Here is a 12,181-nt window from a genome sequence, read left to right as displayed (position 1 = left end):
ACTGCCCTCCCTCGTCCCCCTCCAGGGACCCCCAACCCTCCGTGCCGTGACTCAGTTTCCCTTCCCGATGATTCCCGTTACACAACACCCCGCCTTTGTTTGGCTGTGGGAGGTGAAGCAGCAAGAAAACTCCCACTGCACTGCTGGAAGTGGGAAAATAGGGAAGAGGGAGAATGTGTCAGCATGGTTTCCCTGAGCAGTGACATGAGGACACTGGTGTGACTCCTCCTGTGCGAGATGTTCCACAGCCTGCCTGTAATCCAGGGAGGTCTGCTGCCAACACAGATGGGCAGAACCTTCTTCAGGGAGTCAAAAGCAGGCAGAGACCTGTAAGAAACACCCTGTGGGACTTTGTGCCTGCTGCAAATGCTGCCAATGTTGCACTCAGGAGATGTCATCTGGGAAAGGGGATGGTGCTGCTCTGCTTGGGGCTGGGGTGGACGTGTCAGGGTGTGGGAGAGTGATGGATATGGTGATGTCCCACCAGGTCCCCATGGTGCCGTGTATCAGCTCTACTCCCTCAGGGATGCCCCAGCACATGCAGGCTGCCCCATCGTGTTTCATCACCCAGAGCTCCACTGAGGACAGGAATCCCTTCCCCAGGACTGGACCTTTGCGATGTGAGTGCTCATCCCACCCTCTCCCTGCCAGGATGCATCCAGAAGCCAGCCCTGCAAAACTCCCCCCGGGACTGGGGGCTGCTGCTGTGCTTTAAAGCCCTTCTAGAGCTCCCCAAACCAATGTGGATAATGATGAAAAATACTGGCCGTGCAGGGTGATGGAGAAATGGGAATGATTGTGGGCTGGCAGACCCAGCTGGGTCCTTCACAGAACTGCAGCCAGCAAAGTGCTGGGATTAAATACACTAAACGCAGACCCATGGCAGGACAGATTTGCATCCTTCATGTGCCATGCTGGTGCATCACCCAAAGAAGCTCTGCTGCAGCTGGCAGAGGTGGCTGGTGCTCCTGCCTTCTCCTGAGCCGGCCATTAAAGCAGAGAAAACAAATCAGGACAAACAGAGGAGGACACACACCTCCCTTCCTGCCTGTGCTCCTTACCTGGACTGATCTCCCAACCCCATCTCCCACCATGCTTTTTAAATCACAGTATCCCAAAACTAATTTTTTGGTTTTTCTTCATTTGCCACGTGAACCTGAGGACAGTTCCTTGGTTCAGCGAAGTGACAGTGGCTTTGGTTGCCCCAGGGCTGGGCACAGCTAGGACCAATTTACTGACCAAGAAGAAAGAGTTTTGAGGCTATAGTGGTGTGGTAATGGAGTGGATCCTGTGGAACTGACCCAGAGAGCTGGAAGTGCCTCCTGGCATTGCCTTGGGGCCAGTTTTGGGGTTCACTGCTGCAGTGTCCATCTTTGAAAAGTCATTTCCACACATCTGCTGAGCAGGGGCTTATGTCTGCCTCCCCTGCTGTAAAAAGGGGAAGAAAACTTAAAGGGAAAGACCCCAGCTAAGCTGTTCCTTCCTCCATGACACTGGAGTGGATAAAGGGCTCTGCAACACAGTTCCTCCCTGCACCTCCAGGCATTTCCAACCATTATAGGCACTTGTACTGGTGCTTGAGCAGCCCTTTGGCTGGAGGTAGGAGAGGGAAGACCTGTGTGGGATGGAGTTTTTGGGAACAAAGGAGCTAGTGGACCCTCAGACAGCTTGCACAATTCTCAGGGAGGAGATGGCTCAGCAGTGCTCCAACAAATTGAGGCAGAGATCTTGTCTCCTCTCTCAAACCAAACAAACGAGTTTTTACATTTTATTCCCATTTCCTGTGATCTCAGTGTTTTCCTTTGGGTTTCTGAGGTTTCATGCCTGTTTGAGTTATTTATTTCCAGGCCTTCTCCGCAAGTGTGAAATCTAAAAAGGTGCTCCCAGTACGAAGGAAAGCTGCAAACCAGGGATAACCAACGCCGGGAGGAAGAAGGCAGCAGACACCACAAGGCTGGTGGGAATTAGCAATTTCACAAAATATGACTTGTGAGCAAATTCCCCCCTGGAAGCCGGCTGCAGCTCCCCCCGAGCCAGCTGCCTGCGCAGCCTGCCTGCTGCCCAGTGTGGGCAAACACACACACGTGTATGAGCACGCTTGGGTGAACCCTTGGATCTGGAATCCCATCTGGGCACTGCAGGAGCTGGCTGATGAAATGCTGCTGTCAGCCCAGCAAGGAACCTCTCCCCAGACAACCTCCAGCAGTGCCTGCCTTGAAGCTGTGCATTTTTCACCAGAAAAGCCCCACCATTAAGCTCCTGCCCCATCCACGGTGTTGCAAGTTTAAGCTGATGATCCATGGCAGTCAGGAGGATCCCTGGAAGCACACAGCCATCTGTCTGTCCTTCAGGACCATGTTTCCTTGCTTACTCACAGCCAAATAGCTTGATCAAAAAGGAAATATCAAGCTGCGATGGCTGGGACTTGAAGTTGTGTCACTGCACCTCTTTCCAGTGTGCAGGACTTCCTAAACTGGGAAAAAGCTACAGTGGGATAGGATGTTCCAGAACAGGGAGGCTCCATTTTTTGCCCAGGGTGAAGGTGAGATAGCCATGCCCTGGACACTCAGATATTGTTGTGGTTCTGGGAATAGGGTCCATATCTCCATGAGGGGCAGACCATACTTTCTTGGGTGGCAAAATATCATCCAGGCTCCAAAACAGGCAGCCCCCATGTCAGTCATGGGGCAGGTGGATGCAAAGAGCCTTAGGAGCTTGGGGACAGGTAGGGTGAAAAGGGCAGGAGAGGCAATCAAGGGCCTAAAATGAAGCAGAAACACAAAGGACATATTTTCTTCTGTCATTTAGCTGGCAGAAGGTGACACCAGGCTTGTCACCCCCTTTCATTACATCTCCAGGGCTTTTCATGCAAATTCAGGCAAACAATTTCTCGGTTCCCTTTTAGCACTCTGGGAGGGCCAATTTCATTTCAGGAGCAGTGGGGAACAATAATCATCTTGAAGTGTCTTCCATCCTGAGAGACGCAGATAAGAGCTGCACAGTGGACTAACAGCACTAATTTGACGTTTTCAGCTGATAGCTTTGCAGATGACAAAAATCAGACACCATAAAAGGCTGGTAAACTCCATAGCAGCAGGGTTACCCCCTCCTGAGCATCCCTCCTGCTCCCCTCCTCTACCCTGAGAGTGAGATGAAACCCTGTCCCTGAGTTCACTGCAGCTCATTGCCATGGGAAAGAATTTTGGTGTGGATGGTGCAGGTCTGGCTGGTGTCTGAACCCTGGAAAAGGAGCAGGACATGGCTATGGGATGCAGAGAAATGCAGGTCAGTAGTAGATACAGTGCAGCCCATTGGTGTTGCACTTCTTCGCAGAAAACATATTGTCTGTCTACTGTCTTTTTTGATCATGTTGCTGATCATGTATCCAAAGGGAAAGAGATAATTTTAGTGCTCTGAGATACCAGCTGAGATTCCTGATCCAGTTGATGGAGCAATGCAAGAAAACTGTCACATCAACAAACCTTTCTGAGGTATTTTCTCACTGTCACTTCAACAAACCTTTCTGAGGTATTTTCTGAGTCCCCTCTGCTATCTGAGTCCATGTAAAATTTGCAAGCAGGTGTCTTTTTCCCCACTTGCTGCATCCAGCCATGCATGTTGCCATCTCACATGAGGATGCACAGGTTTCCTTTGCTGCTCAGTAAATCCAATTCCCTCCATGGGATCCCATCTAGCTGCCCAACCCAAGGGTGAGTTATTTGGGAAAACAAGTGGCAAAGTGACAAAGTGACAGAAAGTGGCCATAAATGTATCCCCCAGGGAGTCAGGAAGGGTCTGGCCCTGGGCTGGACCAGCAGAACATCAGAGCTCCATTTACACCTTCCCAGAGACAGACAGTGCATCTACTCCGTTCTTCACCACAACAGCGTGTCTGCCTTATCCTGACCAACCTGCCCCACGTTTCATTGCTGTCCTTGAAGGGTTTCCCTCTTGTCTAACCCCAAATGTTCTTGCTGTTGCTTCAGTCCATCCCACCTTGTCCCAGCCAGCAGAGAGTAAACAATGGACACCTCCCTTCCTTGACATCACTTTTCCCACTCTTAGTTCCCATTATCTCTTTTGGAGCCTGAAGCCCAGTTTTGTCAGCCTGTCTTTGTGTTTTCTGCCTCATATGGCCCTCCTGGCCCCTCTCTGCACCTTTCTGCATTGGGTGAGGATGCTCTTTGACTCCACAAGTGCCCATGGTGCGAATTAATCCCACTCTCAGGCAGACTTCAGCAGCCTGGAAAGCTGTGCATTCAGGCTCGGTGGAGGATTCATTTCCCTTAGGTCCTTTCTTTTCTATTTTCCTCAATAGTTAAAAGACAAGATTGAGTGGCCAAGGCATGTATGAACCCACCTGGGCCCAGCTTCCAAGTTTTAATTTCTGCCAGGCATGAAGTCTTGGGGGAAAAACATGGAGAAAAGCAGTGATTTCTCCCACGTGCAAGCAGGAGTCCAGCTCGGCCAGCACAGCAGGGTTTTTTCACACAAAGTTAAGCTGAGCTGCAGGCACTGGGGACAGCAGCTAATTAAACTGGTGACACTGGGGCAGGCTGGGCAGGGCAAGCCACAGAGAGTACAGGTTTTGCTGACAGAAGGCAGCTGCTGTCAGCTGGAAAATGAAATCCCTTCCCATGCTCAAGAATGTGATTTTGAAGCCATTTTTTTTTTTTGCCTGAATTGGGGCAAAATGCAATATCAGATTTTTTTTTTTTTCCATGGGAGGAGATACTCAGTGCTGTGGAAAAAGTTTTAGGAGAGCTCAGTGGGGTTTCTCAGCTCAACATGTGACTGCTGAACCAGTGCCGATAGATTTTGTTTTCTCCTTGAAGGCAGGAATGGGACTAGGCGAATGTCTTCTCCCACTCCTTCTCCCAGAGGAAACTAATAATTTTTCATCAATCTTGAAATATTCCCAAGGGAAAAATTTTCATTTTTATGAGAGTGGCATTACAGCCAGCAAACTTCCCATGGGAAATTCCTACCTGGTATGAAATTCACCTCACTCTCCTGGGCTTCAGCTGCTTTCTGCCTCTTTTTTTATTAGTATTTTGACCACTGGCTGCCGAGGACAGATATTGTTCCTCCTGGAGTTGTTATTAGTCTCTTGTGGGATGAAGGACAGAGTTGCCCAGGTCAGACTGAGTCCTCCAGCAGTTTGGGAAAGATGAATACTGAGCACTGAAAGTTTCTTTTAGCAGCCTCTGCAGCTCTGCTTCTATCCCACACCCTTGCCCCTTTTTTTTTTTGGTTGCTAGTAGCAAGCACCCCTTTGAGATTTCCTCTCTCTACTAACTCCAGCACACTCTCTGCTAAAGCTGGAAGTGTCATTTTCCTGGTATCGTTTCTCCCTGCTTAACGGATTGGATTTGGGTTGCATTGCACCAGCCCAGCCTGGCTCTGGCCCTGCAGCAGCTGTGTCCTGCAGACACCTGGTCTGGGGAGGAGGTGGCCTTGGCTGCACTCCAGCAGCATCAGCTCCTGTCTCGCATCGCCCATCACCAGCAAAGGATGGCTCCCTCCTCCTCTGGCATTTATTGTGGCTCTGCCCAAAAAATGAGCCCTGTCTGCTTTGTCCCTTGCAGGGAAGCCATACGAGATTTCTCATCTCACTCCCAAATATAATGGGATGTCTTGCTGGCCTGGCTGGTTGTAGTTCCAGGAAGGGAGGCTTTGCAATCCGGTGATAGTGCCTTGCTGACGTAGGTTTTGTGTTGCTGGTGAATCTTAGAGGAGTAGTGTTATTTTTATTTTCCACAGGCAGATTTCATAGGAAAGGATCACTAGCAGTCACCCATCTCAGCTCTGGGGCAGGACCAGCTCTCTCAGTGCCACTGCTGATCAATATTTGTCTCTTCTGTTCTTAATCCCTTCCATTTACCCTGCAGTACCAGCACCCCTTTGTCCTTTGGTGCCCAGTCTGGGACGCTGGCTAAAGGAAATCACAAGACTCAAGTGTTAACTCCCCAAAAATCAAGGGAGTGAAGATTTTTGATGGATCTTCTTCCTCACACTCTGGCTGGGTGGGCGGGCTGGCGGGGTTTTTAATGAGTCAATCTCATTAGCCCACTTACAGTAAAACACAGCTGAGGCTGTGCATTGAGAGTCCTGCTACTGAGATGAGGCTGGATCTGGAATCAGCCTGAAAAAGCTGCCTGGTGGGGACTTCCCCAAATTCTCACCATGATCTCAGCTGAAGGATGCTCTTTGCTTCCCTTCATAAGAAAACTGCATGAAAGTTTACCTCCAGTGGCCTCTGGGGATCCCTCAGCCTCCATGGCTGCTACCCCCAAAATCACAGCCCCAAATTCACATCTGGGTGGAGCCTTTGCTTCCTCAGCCATGAGGCAGCTCCTCCTGAAGCAGCTCAGGCACATATTTGAGCTGGCTTTGTCACCTGAGTCCTGAGTTTGGCATCATTAAGAAATAATACTCTGGTCCTTTTTATCCTTTTCCCAATTTATAGCTCCTGGATTTGTGGAGTTCTTGGCTGCTTCCTCAGCCCCCAGCCAGTCATTCAGGACTGCTGTGTTAGCCCTTAGCCCTCCAGCCAAGAATGCTTTTTGCCATTGTCCCCAGTAAGCAGAGCTTTGCTCAGACTGGTGTTAGTGGATGACAGCAGAAATAGCTCAGAAGACTTTTAAAACCTTGCTGCTCTTGAAACTTTTATTTAGCTACAACAGCTCCTGTGTGATCCCTGCTTGTGTTGCTTGAACAAGAGCTGGAGACTAATGTGGGCTGTGACTCTTGGGGACAACCAAAGCCAGAGAGAAAGGCCAGCAAGGGTAGTGGCAAAAATGATGATCTTGCTAAGAAAAGCTGTAACAGAAGACCCAGAGCTGACCATAAATCCCATCATCTCGCTATGTTACTGAGCAAAAACCCAAGCCAAGATAAAAAAAAAAACAAACCACAAAAAGTACCCTGCTGTAAAACCTGTGTATTGTAAAACTCAGGACATAAAAATAATACTAAAGCTGCAGGAAAATCTGGAGGCACAAGCTCTGACCCATCAATAACTGACCATCCCTGGCATGTTAGGGCAGGGGAAGGCAGCCAGCGAGGTCTCAGCACCAGGCTGTGGGGTCCAACCTGCAAAACTTGGTCTTCTGTGTGTTCAGCTAATTAAAATTCCTTGGACTAAGGAATAATTATGTGCATTATGAAACGTTTCCCCCCTGCTAATATTTTAATTGCCAGCTACTCCTTGCTCAGGGTGGGGAAAGGGGAATAGGAAGTTGAGAAGTCAAAGTGAATCATCCAAAGGAACAGATGGAGTGAGGAGGGGACAGGGGACCAGGCAGGGATTAGTACTCCACAGTCACACACCCCCACACTGCAGGGCTTCTCTCTCAGCACAGCAAGAGGAAACCTGTTCAAACAACAGGTCTTGCATTAATATCTCATCCTCTATAAATAAATCAATAAAGGAAGCGCTGTTTGGCTGCTCCTCCTCTGAGTCACTTGGGAGCCCTGTGATGCTTTAGGTCCTGCTTCATCCCTGCGCCTTCCCTCCTCAGCTGGAGGTTAGTGGGAAGGGGACATCACCATCCCCAGCTCTTGCATGGGCTGGCAGAGGCTGTGAGCACAGAGTTCACAGATGCCCCAGCTCTTTTGGGAGAGCAGCATCACAGCCCCGAGGAGCAGCCTGGGAGGAGCCTCTGCCCAGAGGTTTGAGGCTGTTGCCATTCGTTCACAGCATTGATGCTTTAGAGTAATGGAGCCAAAAAGGAGATTTTTTTAAGCCTGCTTCTAGGTTTTTTAGAAATAAATTACTTGTAAAACATACTGAGGGGCTGGGGGGATGTGCTGCTTTGCATTTCCATAAAGGTTATGGGGGGAACTGGAATGGCCTTGTGGGAATAGGGATACTGGGATTCTGCACTCAGGGTGGCCTCATCCCAACATGCAGCCTGGAAAAGCAAAGAGGGTTTGGCAAATTATGAAGTAGCTAATTAAGAGCCTCTAAAGATGAAAACGTTGTGATGAAAGCGTGGGGACGAGAGCAATTCCCGTGGCCCGGCTGCAAAACATCTGGGCTTTGGATGGCTCTGCTTCCACTCCTTTTGGGAATTTAACATTACACTCAAGAGAGCCATGGGAGGGAAACCCAAAACTTGCTTTGCCTTTTCTCCATGTGTGCTTGCAGGGTCCCTGTCATTTCTGTGGTGTGTTTGCTCTTTTTTTCCAACAGCTTATGTCTTATTGAGGAAATATGATCTAAAGCAACAAGGCTCTGAGGGACTGGGGCTTTGCAAAGAGAAATGCTGTGTAACACCTCCCAGGGCAGATGGATGCTGGCAGATATTGCACTAGAACAAGAAGTTCAGGTGGTTTAAGACAAACTGCGTGTGCTGGGTTTTAATGCATATGAGGAGCTGCTCTGGTTTCTGACGAAGGCAAAAGACTGGCACTTCTGAGTCTGCAGCTCATAAAAATTACTTACAACAAAAATTATTAATATTACCTACAGGAAGCTGGTATGTGGCAGCCATGCCATCAGCATGGTGTCCCACAATGGGGATTTCTGCTTTCTGGGAGGATTTGCTCAGGTGTCCAGACCTGAGGGGCTGCTCAAGGCAAGAGCAGTTTTGCCCCATGATGGAGCAGCCACTGAGCTGGGTGTGAGCTCTGCCAGGAGCAGCATTACAGGGGTGTGCTTGTCCCATACAGAGCAGAGCCAGCCCTCCTTGTCCTCTCCTTTGTTTCAGCTCACAGCAGGTCATCTGAAGGCATGCCAGCTCTTCTAACAGAAAGAAACCCATCACCCTTCTCCAGCCAATGGGTCTGTGTAGCGAATATTGCGACTCACAATTTTATGCAAGCCCCTTATCTCACAGGGTGTCCTCGTTCTGGCTCTCTGTGTTTGGTGTCCCTTTGCTCCCTGGTGCACACAAAACTGTGTGCCTTCATCCTCAAACACAGATTTACGTTGCCATTAGCAGCAGGTGGCAGGGAGGTGGTGTCTTGACGCATTATTTCAAGGTGAGGGCTTTGGGAAGAGTTCCCTGCTCTATGCAGAGAGCCCTTCCATAGGAAAAGCAGCAAGAGGAAAGACAAAGCCAAATAAGAGGTAATTTAATGAGGGAAATGCTGCTGCTCATATCCTGCTTGAGCAACTAGATCTTGTCCTGAGCCTGACCTCGACTCTTTCCTTGCCTGTTCCTAAGAAGGCCACCAGCTCTCTCTCCTTCCCCCAGCACAGGGACCCCATTAGTGGGCTGGGGACACCCCGGTGTGCTCTCCTCGGGATGAAGAGCTGGGACACAGGTGACAGCCCCAGGGCTTTTAGTTCATGTGGTTTCCTCCTGCTTCAGCCCCCCAGTGTGAAGCTGTGAGCGTGCAGCACCACAGGCATGACCCAGACTGAGTCCTCTCCTTTTGCCTCTACCACTGTCATTAGTGCCATGTGTCGGCTCTGCATCCTCCTCAGGGATGCTCAAATTGTTGCCTGCAGTCACAGAGACTGTCAGCCAGGCAGAGATCAATGCTCCCTCCCTCCCAGCGTCTCCAGAGCAGCTGAAGCCACAGCTGCTCTGTCCTTTAATGCACCTAAATTGCACAAAGTGCTGCCGATGGGACACGGCTCCTGCTGCTGCTCACCTCCTGCCCTGGACAGGAGGGGAAAATCCTCTGATATTCCTCCTACCTCCAGGATCCAGAGGAGCTGCTGATGGTTTGTTCCCTGGCCATGGGCACCCACTCACAGAATGTCTGTGGCTCTTGCACCCGAGTCCTGAGTGTGAGCTGAGCCCTTGAGCATCTAATTTTTAATAAATCAAAGCACTGTTTGATTCTGAGAGACCCTCCCTCACTGAGCCTCCCCCCAGCCTTCTTGCTGCCTGCATGTTCCATGAGGTAGTGAATGTGAAGGCTGCTGAGAGTATTGAGGAGACCCTGCAGGGCACCCATGATTCAGAATAAATCCTGGCTGCTGACCCTAAAATTTTTAAAACCATAAAAACTAATATCCCCTGCTGTTCTTCTCCTCTCTGGCTCTCACATACCTTGGGAGTGCATGAATGAAGGGCTGTGCTGTACCTATAGCAGAATCCACTATAGTGATTAGCTGTGTGTTAAGCACATTATGCTTTGTTAGGAGCAGGTAAGAGCTGTCAATGGACACGTTAGGATTTGCCACCTGATGAGCCTTCTCCTCTCCTCTCCTCTCCTACCATAAGGGGAGGGTGGCTCCTGAGGGCACATCCTTTACCAAGGCCAGATATCGATGGGTTCATAACTCACAGCCAGTGGAGCACAGCACAGTCCCAGCGTGGTACAAGGTGATCAATAATGAGTAGGAATTAATGCACTGGAAATGATGGATTCAGAGTCAGCTCAGAGCGTGGCTGTGGGCTGTCAGTGTTGCTTGGCCTCGTGGGGACAGCAGAGCAGGTCGTGGGTCACAGGCAGCTCCCAGGGCATTTCCCTGAGTCTCTCTGGGCTCTGGGATGTGAATATCATCTTGTCTGAGCTGGCTGAAGTTAAACAGCTCAGCAGACCTTCCTGGGAGCCTAGGGGTGCTGGCTCAAGAGTATTAAGGTGAAATAAATCTCAACCTCAAGGCACCTCATGCCAGGCTCCCAGGCAGAAAAGTAAAGCTCCTTATGGATTGGAGATAAAATTGAGACCTTCTTAAAGCTTTTTAAAGAGTGACTGGCTGCAGCTCAGCATGGACAGAGCAGCCTTGCTCTGGAAGCAGGACCTTTCCTAACCTTTCCCTGGACCGTGCACAGCCTCAGCTGTGGTGGCTGCACTCCACCAGGTCATGTGAGCCCTCGGGCATGGCTGGATGAGTCCTGGCTCTGCGCTGCACTGGGCAGGGGGGAAAAGCAGCAGCATTTCCTCTCCTGCAGCCACAGGCACTAAATATTGCCCTACTAATCAAAAGGCTTTTCATCCCTGTAAACCATGTCCTGCTAATTCTTCCTGCAGACACAGCCCAGAACCCATCCTCTCCCACCTCTGACTCTGACTCTTTATTGCTTAATAAGTGGTGTCTGATTCAATTTGGCCATCCACTGCCTTGGTGGTGGTCCTGCTCTGGGGCAGGCACTGTCCCCAGCTTGCCTAGGCTACTGCCTCTAGTCCTGCAAGAGCAGCACTGCCAGGCAGATGGGGCCAAGTGGAGGAGCTGGAGCCCCAGCAGAAAGCTCCTGGGTGCTTCCATTGAGGATCTGGGAGAGCCCTTTGACAGCCAGGTCCTTGCTCCAGAGGAGATGTTTTGGAGTGAGCCATGAGCAGGAGATGACCTCTCTCAGTGAAGTATTACTTCATCTCTTTGGCCAAATGCAGTGTGCATTTCACACATTTTGGCTGTTCATCCAAAAGCAGTGAGAGATGGCACTGAGGGGACAGGGGCCATGGGAACTGTATGAAAATTCAGGATACTGCAGCTCCAGGGCAGGCCAAGGGCTCTCTGGGGTGATTACTGGCTTCAGAGCTCCACGAAGGGTTGAGGATGGCACCACATGGGCTATGGTACCAGCACGCACCCAGATGTGTTTCCTGCCTCCAAACTGCTGACTGCTGAGGGCACCCTCCTGGGAGGCACTGACAGAAGCAGCACTTCCAATAGACACATCTGCCTCTCTCCATGCCCAGGGTTTGCCCATGTTGCTGTCATATAAACAGCAGTTCTGGTCTTTTCCCCATCAAAGGGAGATCTCTTCAGCCACATTTGCAGCAAGCAGAGTCAGAGGGTCACATATTTTTGGCAGCTGCTGAGATGAGGGGTCTGCAGGATGCTTCCTGCATCATCTGCTGTGGTGAACCCACTGGCTCCAAAATGTCTTCTGTGAGCTCGAGACAGCAAGTGGCCCTTTGGCAGACTGAATCCATCCTCATGCCCTGAATCGTAATGATATAAACTCAAAATCTGATCAGGGCTGCCAAGGAAAAAGCTCCAAATCACAAATACCTGCCATTATAGCAAGATGGCCAAGCAAACAGCTTCTTGCATCAGCGCTGCCTTTTAAGTATTCTCAGCTGAGAGCTGATGCAGCTTCTTTGGGTTTGTTGTTTAAGAGAGAAAACAAATCCATTTTTATCTTAAACGGCGAAATCTTGGTCACTGCCCAGATTCACTGACTCAGGCCCCTTTGGCATGATGAGTGTTTTAGCCAGGGAGTGAGAAAAGTGCTTATTTTTTGTGGGGATGGTGGGCGGGTGCCTGGTT

Source organism: Manacus vitellinus, unplaced genomic scaffold (genome assembly GCF_001715985.3).
Source record: "Manacus vitellinus isolate BGI_N305 unplaced genomic scaffold, ASM171598v3 scaffold_25_pilon, whole genome shotgun sequence".
NCBI lineage: Eukaryota > Metazoa > Chordata > Aves > Passeriformes > Pipridae > Manacus > Manacus vitellinus.
Note: the sequence above shows the minus strand (reverse complement) of the source record.